The sequence below is a fragment of the Periophthalmus magnuspinnatus genome, chromosome 19 (genome assembly GCF_009829125.3).
Source record: "Periophthalmus magnuspinnatus isolate fPerMag1 chromosome 19, fPerMag1.2.pri, whole genome shotgun sequence".
Classification (NCBI taxonomy): domain Eukaryota; kingdom Metazoa; phylum Chordata; class Actinopteri; order Gobiiformes; family Gobiidae; genus Periophthalmus; species Periophthalmus magnuspinnatus.
Genome location: NC_047144.1, coordinates 20,663,164 through 20,675,760, shown reverse-complemented (window position 1 = coordinate 20,675,760; position 12,597 = coordinate 20,663,164). Strand labels below are relative to the sequence as shown.

The following is a 12,597-nucleotide window of genomic DNA, read 5'->3' as shown; positions in this document are numbered from 1 at the left end:
TACTTTTACTTCATTATATTTGAGAGCAGGGATTTGTACTTTCTACTCTACTTTCTACTACATTTTTGAACTGGACTGAAAAGTAAAAGTACTTTTTTTTATTATTGTCTGAAACCTGCTCAAGTGGCTTAGTTTAACTAAGCTTTCATAATTTGAGCAAACAAAAATACACAAATACAAAATACAAGGTAGGAAAAACAACAAACAAAATTCCGCACACATTTTTTATCAAACGCCTCGTAAGACCCTCAAAATCTGTGCAAAATACATTTACTTTTTACTCTTTAGGTACAATTTCTAAAAGGTACTAATACTTTTTACTTAAGTCGATTTTCACAACACAATTGAGTCCTTCCACCATTGGCTTCCATTCAAAAATTTCAACACTTTTTTGGCAATTCCGGGTAGTTTATTCATACCTTTATCATTTTTGAAAATCCGAAAATGAAAAATCTGAAAACAACAATAACACAACTGATAATCTTACCTGTCTCGCTGTGCCAAATATGTCAACAACGTGCTGTCCTTCCATAGCTGTTACTTTGCACCTCTCAACTTCACACATGCTGCTAAAATTTCATGCTCCATTAAAGTCCAGCAGGGAATGTCCTCAAGCACGCAGGCAGGTGTACTACAGTGTGCAAAAAAAAAATTAAAAATCCCCAAAAAACCAACAAAAAATTTAAAAATAAAACACAATTTCTACCAAACTACAAAAAAATATTCCAAAAATTCCGTAAAAATATTTGTAGAACTGACAGACACATGTGAACAAAGACTGTTGTTTACGCAATAAAATTAATAAAAAATGACAATTAACAGGAAGAAAAGAAAAAAAAAAAAAATCCCAAAACAAAAAATCTAAATGGAATTCTGAGAAGCTACTAAAGGCTATAGAGAATTCCCATTCCCATTGCCGGAGAGTTAGCCAGCGTGTGCCGGAGCTGTCTGCTGTGCATGAAGGAGAGGGAGAGAAGAGGAGCAGTACCACGCGCACAGGCATACACAGAGTGGGAGGGGCCAGGAGCGCGGGGCGAGCGAGGCATGCGGGAAACGCTCTCTCCTCCCTCTCTCTCTCTCTCTCTGTTCTCTCTGTTCTCTCTCTCTCTCTAACCTCAGCGGAACGCACAGATTTTTGAAACGCTAAAGATTATAATAGGTATGTTTTTAGTCCTGGTTTAGTTCTATTCAAACCTGCTTAGACCTATTTTGCAGTTTTTGTGTAGACCAGGTTTAGTCTAGTTTCAGTTTAGTCCTGGTTTAGTTCTATTCAAACCTGCTTAGACCCATTGTAGTTCTTGTGTAGACCGGGTTTAGTCTAGTTTTTGTCTAGTCCTGGTTTAGATCTGGTTTTAATTAAGTTTAGTTTTTTTTTCCCATTGGGTTGATTCAGACCATGATCCAGCCTGGTTTTTGAGGGAGGTATTACACTTCTGTGGGGTATTTACTGCTAACACATACCATATTTAGATCACTGTGTGACCTTTTATCGTTTTGAAAATACTACACAGTGCTCCCTCGTTTATCGCGGGGGTTATGTTCTAAAATTAACCCGCAATAGGCGAAATCCGCAAAGTAGTCAGCTTTATTTTATTTATAATTATTATATATGTTTTGCAGCTGTAAGTATGTAAAATTACAGTAAAAAATCCACGAAAAGTGAACCGCGCTATAGCTGTATTCACTAAAAACTTCGTATTAATATGTTTGATAATGTAATAATGTTTCATTTAAATTTTTAACGCCTTTCCCTTTGCTAAGTCGCTCCCCCTTCAGGACGCTATCACAACACAATCAGAGTACATCTCACTGATGAACCTATAATGTATAGTTTTGTATCGTGCTTTTGAGTATTTATGAAAATTTGTCTTCTGGGAGCATGGGTGATGTAGGTTTGTGGGCTGAATTGTACTGCTAACTGTACGCACATGAACGGATAACATATGTTGTAATATATATTTGGTACAGAAACAACATTATAACATTGTAAAAGCTCCATCAATTTTGCATAATACCATAGTCCAGACCTGGTTTAGTCTGATTTTAGATCTGGCATAGTCCTGTCTTATTCCATCTTTCCTCTCCTCCTCTTTCCATGTCTTCTTTCTCTCTTTCGCCTCTTAACCTCAAGGTAAAACGTTCACATTCGCAAAGCGCTTTTCTACCTTCAACGCACTCAAAGCTCTTTACATCAAGCAACTACTCACCCATTCACACACACATCCTCACACCAGTGTACACAGACAATGGGAGAGAGTGGGGTCAAACGTTTTGCCCAGGGACGACAATAATCATTTTTGGGAACAGGACGTTGAGTAACTGTCGCTCTTTTGCGCACACCAATGTCCTTGTTTTGATTCAGTCCTAATTAAAACCTGCTTAGACCTGGTTTACTCTTGTTTAAACCCACAGTATGCTAATGTTTTTAGCCAAAAGCGGGCACCAGGTTGGTCTGTTATTAATGTTCATAGAGTATCTTGATTTACAGACAAAACAGCAACAACAGCAGGATCACGTACAGCGGGTTAATATTAACGTTTTAAAGGCAGAATAACAAGTGTGAGAGCAGCAGTTACAGAGCGAGAAGTGACAGTTTTTCAATAGAAGTCAATTGCAATCAGTGCTCAAAGGAATCACTTCACGCCCATATTCACTTCCCATAGTGTGTTAGCTGTGTCCATTTGTACAGTCTATGCTCTGTGCAGTGACTGAGCTTGCATTTCCACAAACCTGACTCTTATTTGGCGTGGAGTAGGGCCTCCTTTTGCTAGTTCCCATTGACTGTATATATAAATGGACATAGCTAACCTGCTAGCCACCGCGTTGCAAAAAGGAAGTGAGCTTGGGCGCGCTTCCAGCTCCGTCGGCTCTGGCTCCAGTTCACTTTACATTGGAAAACTGTCACGTCTCGCTCTGTAACTGCTGCTTTTACGCTCGTCATTTTGGTCTTAAAATGTTCGTATAAAGCAGGGGTGGGCAAACTTTTTGACACACAGGCACAGTGGGTTCTAAAATTTAACAGAGGGGCCAGGTCAGGATATTTTGTCGTCCACTCCGTATTAAAGACTCAGCGCTCACTATCCACTTTTCTTTTCTTTGATAAGCTCGTTTTTGCAGAAGGGCTGATAAGAGAATAAGAGAGAAATACCCGTGAACAAGGTCGATGTAGCTGAAGTGCGGCATCTTTTGGGAAACGTAAATTGAGCAAAGTTTACCCGTATCTATTTTAATATAGTTTGGTCACGTTCGACGGGCTGGATTATTAAACCCAACTAAAAAGCCACTGGTATTTTTATTTCGCTATTGTGTCTGTAACTCAAGATTTGAACATTAATAAGAGACAAATCGGGCGCCTTCTTCCCCCAAGGTCGCTCCAGCTCGCCTTAGCAACAGGTTCGATTGACAGCGTTGCTAAGTGCCCGCTCGGATTGGCTCTTTGGTCGCTATCAGAATTCCTAATATGGAACTTCCCTCGAAATTCGCCCCTTTAACTGGAGCTGAACGCTACAGGTGACGTCACAGTCCTTTCGTGCACTTCTTTATACAGTCTACGGTTGTTCCTTTGGCTTTAATATTCCACATTATGGCGTGAAACTCATTTATTTCCATGCTGTCATGCAGGAAATGTGCCTCCAGAAATATACAGTTTAGTCCTGGTTTTAATCTGGTTTTGTCAATCTTTCCATCTGGTTGATTTAAACGCTGATATATATTGCAGACCCTTTTTAAATGTGCACTTTGTCACTGCGGAGGCGTTATTGCCTTGTCGGGAATGTTCCACAGTACGGCATTGAAAGTTTCTCAACGGATACAAGCGGATGACGGCGTTAGTCCAAGTTACACGGGTCAGATCTGCGGAGAGGGGCGACGCAATCACTGTAAGAACGCATGTATTTCGAGGACGATTGAACGATAAAATAACGTCCTAATGAAACGAACGCGTTTAACGTCAAACAGTGGGACGTTCCAGGTAAAGTAGGCGGCGGGATCAATCAGAAACGTTCCGCATTACACCTTTAAGTGCCTCCCTCAAGCCCCGCCCCCACCACTTTCTCCCGTCTGACCTCTGTGCCATCTATTTCCATACAAACGCGAGCGGGGGCTGCGCCAAAACTAAATACCAGTGACACAACGCATGTCGTAGTGTCAGTCAGCACACGAGTGGACAGCCAATACATTCCGATCTATTACGACACTGGGAGAAGCGCCAGAGTGCATTATGGGTAAACCAGTGGAGCGTGCCAGGGTCAATGTCACTAATATCTCAGTGGGAGCAGAAAACGTGATGGCGGTTAGCTCCAGTTATAGCGTCATGTTGGTTTTGGAATAAAAAATACGGTTGGCAGATGTTTTTATTTTAGAGAGAGATATACCGCAAAATCGACTTTTTAGAGGTTTTAACGCTTTTAATGTTATAGCTATTTCCCGTATCATTTACCCACTTGAAGTCTTATTTGGAGTGATTCATACACGCTTGAATAGTTTTTATATTCCTCGATTTAAGGCGCCTTTGCTCCGATCAACCTGTTTTCGCCATCGTCTGTATACAGCCACTGTGCGATATTAACTTAGTTCTCCAGTTTTATTTTCGTAATCAGTGATACGCGTGGGATTTGGCAGCGTCGCGTTTCATTTTGGCGCGAATGAAAAAACATCCACGGCTCGATATCGTGACGTGCAGCTGTCAAAGGACGTCCAGACTGATCCACGGCTCTTTGTTGTGACGATGTTTACGGCGACGTCAGCTCTCATTGGACACCTCAGTTTTCTAAAGCGGAGTTAACCGTTTAAGGACTGAGCACATTATAGACCATCATAGCTCGCCTAGACTTTTATTCGTTTTTTAGCCATAAAATCATGTTAAAGGAAGTATCAGAATTCCTCTGTTTTACATATTTATCCGAATTTTTTCTTTGACGCATTGAATAAGTGACTTGGAAAATTCCGGCGGCACCTGCGCTTTCATTTGTCATCTTCGAGGGCGACGTAAGCACATTACCGTAATGACAGTAAAATATTTAAAGAGCCCCATGCCTCTGCTTTGAGACGCCTGTTTGAATTTACATGACAGCACGATTGGTTGCAGAGTTACGGTAATGGAAAGTCCACAACCGGCGACAATAGCATCCGACGCTAAAGGGTTAAGCGGACTACAGTGACTTATCAAGATCTTGTTTCAATATCATTTTTTTTTTTTTTAATATTGGTATTTCTGGTGAATTATAGATATATATGTATATTTAAAAAAAAAAACAACAAAAAAAAAAACTTAACTTTGGACACTAGTTACAGGGCCTTCAGTTTGTATTTATTACTACAGCAACTTATTTCAGCCTCATTTTATTCTTTTTATATTAGTATTTCTGGTGAATTGTGTATATTTAAAAAAAAAAAAAAAAAAAAAAACGCTGTCTAAATCTACAATATGAAACATTATTTGTGATTTTTTTTTTTTAAATAATATAAACTGTTAAATGTAAAATAAATCAATATAATATAATGTACTAAATGCTATATAAATGCAAGATAGATAAGTTAATGCCACACTGTGAAACATTCCAGGAAAGGCGGTATCATCTCCATGGAGACAAGCCTTGACCAGATCCTGCACTAATAAAATTATCCATTTGACATGAATTAATTAGAAAAATAATAATTAAAGATGACATATTGTGCTTGTGTCTCCTATGTATCTATATGACACTTGTGGATCATTAAGTTTAGAGACATTTTAAATCACAATATTCATCTAAAACGACTTAATAAAAGACACAAATCCGTTGAACTCCGTGTTAAAAAAAACTGCAGCGCCCAATGAGAGCTGATGTCGCCGTAAACACCGAGCCGTGGATCAGTCTGGACGTCCTCTGACAGCTGCACGTCACGATATCGAGCCGTAGATGTTTTTTCATTCGCGCCAAAATGTAACGCGACGCTGCCAAATCCCACGCGTATCACTGATTACGAAAATAAAACTGGAGAACTAAGTTAATATCGCACAGTGGCTATGTACAGACGACGGCGAAAACAGGTTGATCGGAGCAAAGACGCCTTAAATCGAGGAATATAAAGACTATTCAAGCGTGTATGAATCACTCCAAATACGACTCCGGGTTGGTAAATGACACGAGAAATCGATATAACATTAAAAGTGTTAAAACCTCTAAAAAGTCGATTTTCCGGTATAGGTCTCTTCTTTTTTAAAGCGGAGTTCAGCAGAAGTTGTTTTAGATGAATATTATGATTTAAAATGTCTCTAAACTTAATGATCCACAGGTGTCATATAGATACATAGCAGACACAAGCACAATATGTCTTCTTTAATTATTATTTTTTAATTAACTGATGTCAAATGGATAATTTTATTAGTGGAGGATCTGGTCAAGGCTTGTCTCCATGGAAATGTTAATGCCACACTGTGAAACATTTCAAGTAAAGCAGTAACTTATCTATCTTGCATTTATATAGCATTTATTACATTATGTTATATTGATTTATTTTACATTTAAGAGTTTATATTGTTTTTAAAAGAAATCACAAATAATGTTTCATATTGCAGATTTAGACAGCAGTTTTTTATCTTTTTTTTTTTTTAATATATATACACAGTTCACCAGAAATACCAATATAAAAAGGATAAAATGAGATTGAAATAAAATCTTGATAAATCGCTGTAGTAATAAATACAGATTAAAGGCCCTGTAACTAGTGTCCAAAGTTATTCCTCAATAATCCTAAATATTCACCATTTTCCTATTACTGTAAATCGTAAACAACTAGCATGCTAATGTGCAATTCCTGAGTATTGGACAATGACACCCTTTATAATAAGACGCACACAGTAGACTTATTTTGACCTAAAAAGCTGCTTATACAATATATATGTACTGGGGCAAGATAAATTTAGCTCAAAAATATTGGAAAAACCCAGAATATCGCCCAAACTTTTTAACCATTCCAACCATGTGCCTGGTCCTAATCTATGCAAACAGCCCAGAGCAGATAGACAACACAATGCTAATGGAGTTCAAATATTTAATTTGTTTGGTGATTACAGCTGTCACGGGCTACAATGTTTGATGTATTTCGCTATAAAAACGTATTTTCGCCACCTTTTGTAACTTGACATTTAACTAAGGCTGCAACTCACAACGGCAATTAAATATCCTGTACCAGATTCCTCTCCAAGTATTTGAACAAAATGTGTGTTGCTCCAAGACAGACATATAAGCAGCTCTTGAGGTCTAAATACGTCTTTTGCGCAATTACAAAGCGCTGTATTGTTCGATGATCAGGAAGTGCACTGTTTTCCATGACATATGACACATCATCATAATTATCATGTGTGAAAAGCTCGTAAACACTATGAATACTGTAATTATGATGCTATAATGTATAAAGTAAGCGAGGAAAACGTTGGACCATCGCAAACTAGTTATGTTTTTCACATTAACACAATAAAAATCAAGTACAGCACCTCTAAACGTTATTTTTTGAGCACTTTAAAGGGGCCGTGTTATGCTAAATCAACTTTTTGCCGCTTTCTACCATGTTATAACGTTGTTCCTTCATCCAAAACTTGCCAAAAAGGGTTTTATAAGCTACGCATGTTTGAGTAATCTTGTGATCTCTCCCGGGTCCTATTCAAATCCACTTTCAGAAGGAGCCAGACACTAGATGGTTTGATTAGTCTTTCGCCCCTTGTACCCAGCAGTATCACTCTGTCCGAGAGACCACAAGCCTACAATCTTTGCTCCCGCACAGCGATTTTCCATAAATATACAAAAGCATGTAACAAAACAACTTCACAAACCTGATGCGACGTGTAGTAGTTACAGTAGCATGCCGATTGTAATGAGATACTGTAGTGGCCTGGTCTTGATTTCTGTGGTCCAGGTCCAAGTACAAATGTGTTTTTCATTTGGCTGCCACATAAAAAAAACAAAAAAGATAGAATGTTAGCAAGGTTGTGCAGATTACCCGACCGTATTTTCGTGAACATGGGTGTCTCATCAAAACCAGTCTAACAACATCGCAGCTCTAGTATGTGACATAAACCAGTCCAAACATGGCCGCTTCATGTTTCACGGCAATAATTCACTAATAGCTACTGCAATGAGTCATTTGGTCTTAATGATCTTATTCTGCCCCGCCCACTTTTGCTATAAATTCGTGAGCGCTGTCTTTCTGGCGGCACTTCCGATTAACTGGGAATCCCTTTCGTTTCAATGGAGAATTTATGAAAAGATTTGCAGCTAAAATGTGATATAAAGTTGCTGATTTGAGTAAAATGTTGAATGTTTTTGCAACAACAATTCAACACTGCACCGATTCTCCAGGGCAGGGGTGTCAAACACATTTTCACCGAGGGCCACATCAGCAAAAGGGCCAGATGTAAAATAAATCTAACTACTTTTTTTTTTTTTTTTTTTTTACTTTTTAATTAACAGTTTCTATATTTATTACTTATTCAAGTTACAAATATTGCATATACAATTGCCTAGATGTAAAAATATGGCTGTGTAACTCCGTATCTCCTGATAAAATGACATTTTAAGACCATCATACCTTTTAATTTATCTTGTCGAGGGCCACATAAAATGATGTAGAGGGCCACATTTAGCCCACGGGCCTTGAGTTTGACACATGTGCTCTAGAGGCTTTAAAACGTCTCTGTGGTCCATATACTTGCTGTCAATATCATCAGCTTCATGCAAAATAGTACAACGTGAATAGCCATGGCAGCGCCCACAGCAACTTCTGAAATAAGGTGAATAAAGTTTGTATCTTGTAGGTCGAAGGAGCTCATAGAGTGTATAAAAAAATGGACTAAGTGAATGTGATGCCATGAAGATCGTCAAGGCTAGGGCCAAATTTGGAGCAAGTTTCGTATTAGCCGACTTAGCGAAACTGTAAATGATGGCTATTTCGAGTTTCAGTGTAGTTAGCTCCTCCCTTCAGACAAATATAAGGCAGTGTCCACTAACAATCAGACCAGAACTGAAGAAACAGCTTGAATTAGCAGCGAAACGTCTTCACTCTTACAACTTTTTAGTCCAGTTGACAGATTTTACGTTTGGCTTTTACTAAGTTCCATATTAGGAATTGTGTCCGTGAGTATCATAGCAACCAAAGAGCCAATCCAGAGCGGGCACTTAGCAACGCTGTCAATCAAGCCTGTTGCTAACGCTAGTGGCTAGTGGGAACGACCTCAAGGAAAGAAGGCGCCTGATTTGTTTCATATTAATGTTCATATTTTGAGTTATAACACAACAGCAAAATAAAAACACCAGTGGGTTAATACGAACATTTTAAGACCAAAATTACGTGAAAGGGGCGACAGTTTTCCAATGTAAAGTGAATTGGAGCCAGAGTCGATGGAGCTGGAAGCGCGCCAATGCTCACGTCCTATTTAAAACGCAGATGCAAGCAGGTTAGCTATGTCTATTTATATATACAGTCTATGAGTTAGCTCCACTTTACATAAGACAAAGGTAACACAATACCTTATTTGAACTGTATGCTATTTTAACAGTAAACACATTTGAAGATATTAGGTAATTTTCTAACCTGAAATAACCTCAAAGTTCATTTTATTTTTACAGAAGCAACAACGATAACAGTAAGTGTAGTCAGTATAACTAATGACGGCATCAAAATGGAAGCACTCAAATGCCGTTTCGGAGAGGCCAGAGCAGCTGACCTTATCTGAGTAATGCATTTGCGTTGTTGCTAAGCTTTACGGCAGGCGGTGTAGGTTTTTTCCAGGATGTCAGTGTTTTTCAAGGACACATATTATGCATTATTTGTATTGTTATTAGTCTTTAAACTTGCTCTTCGGTATTTGGGTTCATGGTTGAGAACTTAAATTAATGCATATGTACAGAAAACACAGCGCTTGGCTTTGGAGTTAGCACGGCAGTGGGAATGGTAAAAAAAAGAAAAAGCATTGCATGTTACCAGCATGCTACTACAAGACCTCTGGATTTGTGCCTATGATATAACAATCTGGGGAAATTTGAAACAAAAATTTTTGAAGTGTAAACAGGAAAAATAAAATAAAACATGCTAGAATGAAGCACAATGCATAGTTAAAAGCATGTTCCAATAATTGAATATGAAGTAACAACTTTTAGCTGTGATTGCTTTTAGCCTAATTTAGCTACTACACACTTTCATTTTATGCCATCTAAATGGACCAACATTAATGGTGTATTTCTCCAAACATACACAAATATTAAAGAAAATGATGGGAGCTTTAAGACCTGAGACTGTATATATAAATGGACATAGCTAACCCGCTAGCCTCAATGAGCGTCATTTGACTGGAGCCGAACGCTGTGGGTGACTTCACACACACTTAGTCCACTTCTTTACACAGTTTATGCCTGAGACACAGTTAAGCCTAAAATACCACAATGTTTTGGATTCATGATTTAAGTTTGGCAGACAAAGTCTCATTTGCATGATCAGATCTTTCATGTTGCTGTAAACTGTGTGGTTTGAGTAGAAACTAGTGGAGTTAGTGCTTTAGATGAACTAACCATTTGAAACCCACTTTTTCATTTGAAAAAAAGCATTAATAGTGATATGATTGAATTTTTGTAATGTTCTTGTCAAAAACACGGGGGAGTTTTCTGTTTCATTCACACGTTTGAATGATCTTATTCAGGTTGTCCCTCTCCAGAGCTCAAAACGCCGTGTTTCAGTGCAAGTGTCAAGGTGTTACCTCCTTAAGGACTCATTGTGATTATTACATGAGTCTATGAGACAAAATGTGTTTTATGCACAGATCAAACTCCTCTGTACCAGTGAGCCAGTGTGGCTTTTGTGTGGTTTCTGTTATGTCCCCTGATATTAAATATTTATTATGTAGTATACTGTCTAAACTAAACTTGGAGAGACTTATCCATGGGTTTGTCTCCAGTAGGTTAGATGGCCTGATCACAGGCCTCTCCAAACAAACGGTAAAACAGCGGGAGTAGCCGAGCCAAGCCACTTTATTTATATGGCACAATTAAAAACAACATAGTTGTACCAAAGTGCTTCACAAACAGAAAAACAAAACATAATAAGTACAAAGATATAAAAACAACTAGACATTGGCACTAAGACAGTAGTAAGTAGTAGCATTAGTTAAAAGCCAGATTATAGATGTGAGTCTTTAATAGTTTTTAAATGAGCAACAGACGTGGTATTCTTTACATGGAACAGGAGCTCATTTCAAAGTTCAGGGCGATGACAGAGAAGACTCTATCACCTCCAGTACATCCAGAACACATTCAGGAAGTACGAGTCCTGGGCTCAGGTCCCTGCAGTGGCTCCTGTGGCTCAGAGAATAGACTTTAAAGCAGCTCTGCTTGTGTACAAGTCTCCCACATGTTAGTGTCATTTGAACCATCTCACACTCAGGACTTCAGGGACCGGCCTCCTGCTGGTCCCCAGAGTCAGGACTAAACATGAGGAATCAGCGTTTCAGTTTTATGCAGCTGAAACCTGGAACAGTTTTCCTGAATATGTGAGACAGGCCTCGACTTGACAATGTTTAAATCCTTCTCTTTTAATGTTATTTTATGAAGATTATTTATGTTTTTCTTTGTTGTACTGTGATTTTAATGTCTTTCTTATTCAGTAAAGCACTTGGAATTACTTTGTTTACAAAATGTGCTATACAAATAAACTTGCCTTGCCTGTTGGGAGACATTCTGAACTTGAAGCTAAGTTACTTCCATGAGGCAGGGGGACTGTGCTGTTGTGTACTTGTACTTGTATTGCGTGGATGTTGCAGTCTGTTCGCCTGACAAATCCGGAAAGATAGGTCTCTGTGTTTTTTTATACAGAGACATATCAGTCCGGTCCCTCCAGCCAGAAACAAACACGCAATCAGATATGTTTATTTTTCAGTGGCCGCAGTTACATGTGCACCCTAAATCAGATTTTTAAAATTAACTTACAAGACTATTAAGATGACATGTAAACAGCAAAATCATCTAATTTCTTTCTGATCATGGTCCCGCTGGTTACTCCCATCGGATTCTGTTCTGTCTGCATGTCATTTAAATAGTCTTAGTCCAGATATCAGTCAATAATCCGGTTTTAGTGTGCATGTTTACACAGCCACTGACGCAAGTGAAATGAAGAAGCTCATTGGTCACCCATCATTCAGAAATAAAATGACATTTCTCTCACCCATAGACTGTTTATATAAATGGACATAGCTAACCTGCTAGCCGCCACGTTCCAAATAGGAAGTGATCATGGACTGCACTTCTGGCTCCATCGACTGGCTCCAATTCACTTTACGTTAGAAAACTGCGGCTCCTCTCTCCGTAAATGCTACTGTCGGGCTCGTCATTTTTGGTCTTAACTTAACAACTCTATAGCGTTACGGTAATGTGCACCTGCGCTCTGCTTGGTCATCTTTGAGTGACCAATGACAGTAACATATTTAAAGACCCCAGTTACATGATAGGACAACTGGTTGCGGAGTTACGGTAATGGAAAGTCCGCAACCGCGAGTCTATCAGCGGCGACAGCATCCAACGCTATACGGTTAAAATGTTCATACTGACCCGCTCTATGTGATACTGGTATTTT

At 38.7% G+C, this 12,597-nt stretch overlaps 1 protein-coding gene across 1 annotated transcript in view; it reads right to left on the bottom strand.

Moving 5' to 3' along the window:
* LOC117387416 (urotensin-2 receptor) overlaps nucleotides 1-949 on the bottom strand; it is an 82,342-nt gene extending 81,393 nt beyond the window's left edge. Inside the window, exon 1 of the mRNA XM_033984925.2 lies at nucleotides 488-949. The gene's annotated coding sequence lies outside the window, so the exon portion shown is untranslated. The remainder of the gene's footprint in view (nucleotides 1-487) is intronic.
* Nucleotides 950-12,597: the final 11,648 nt, after the last annotated feature.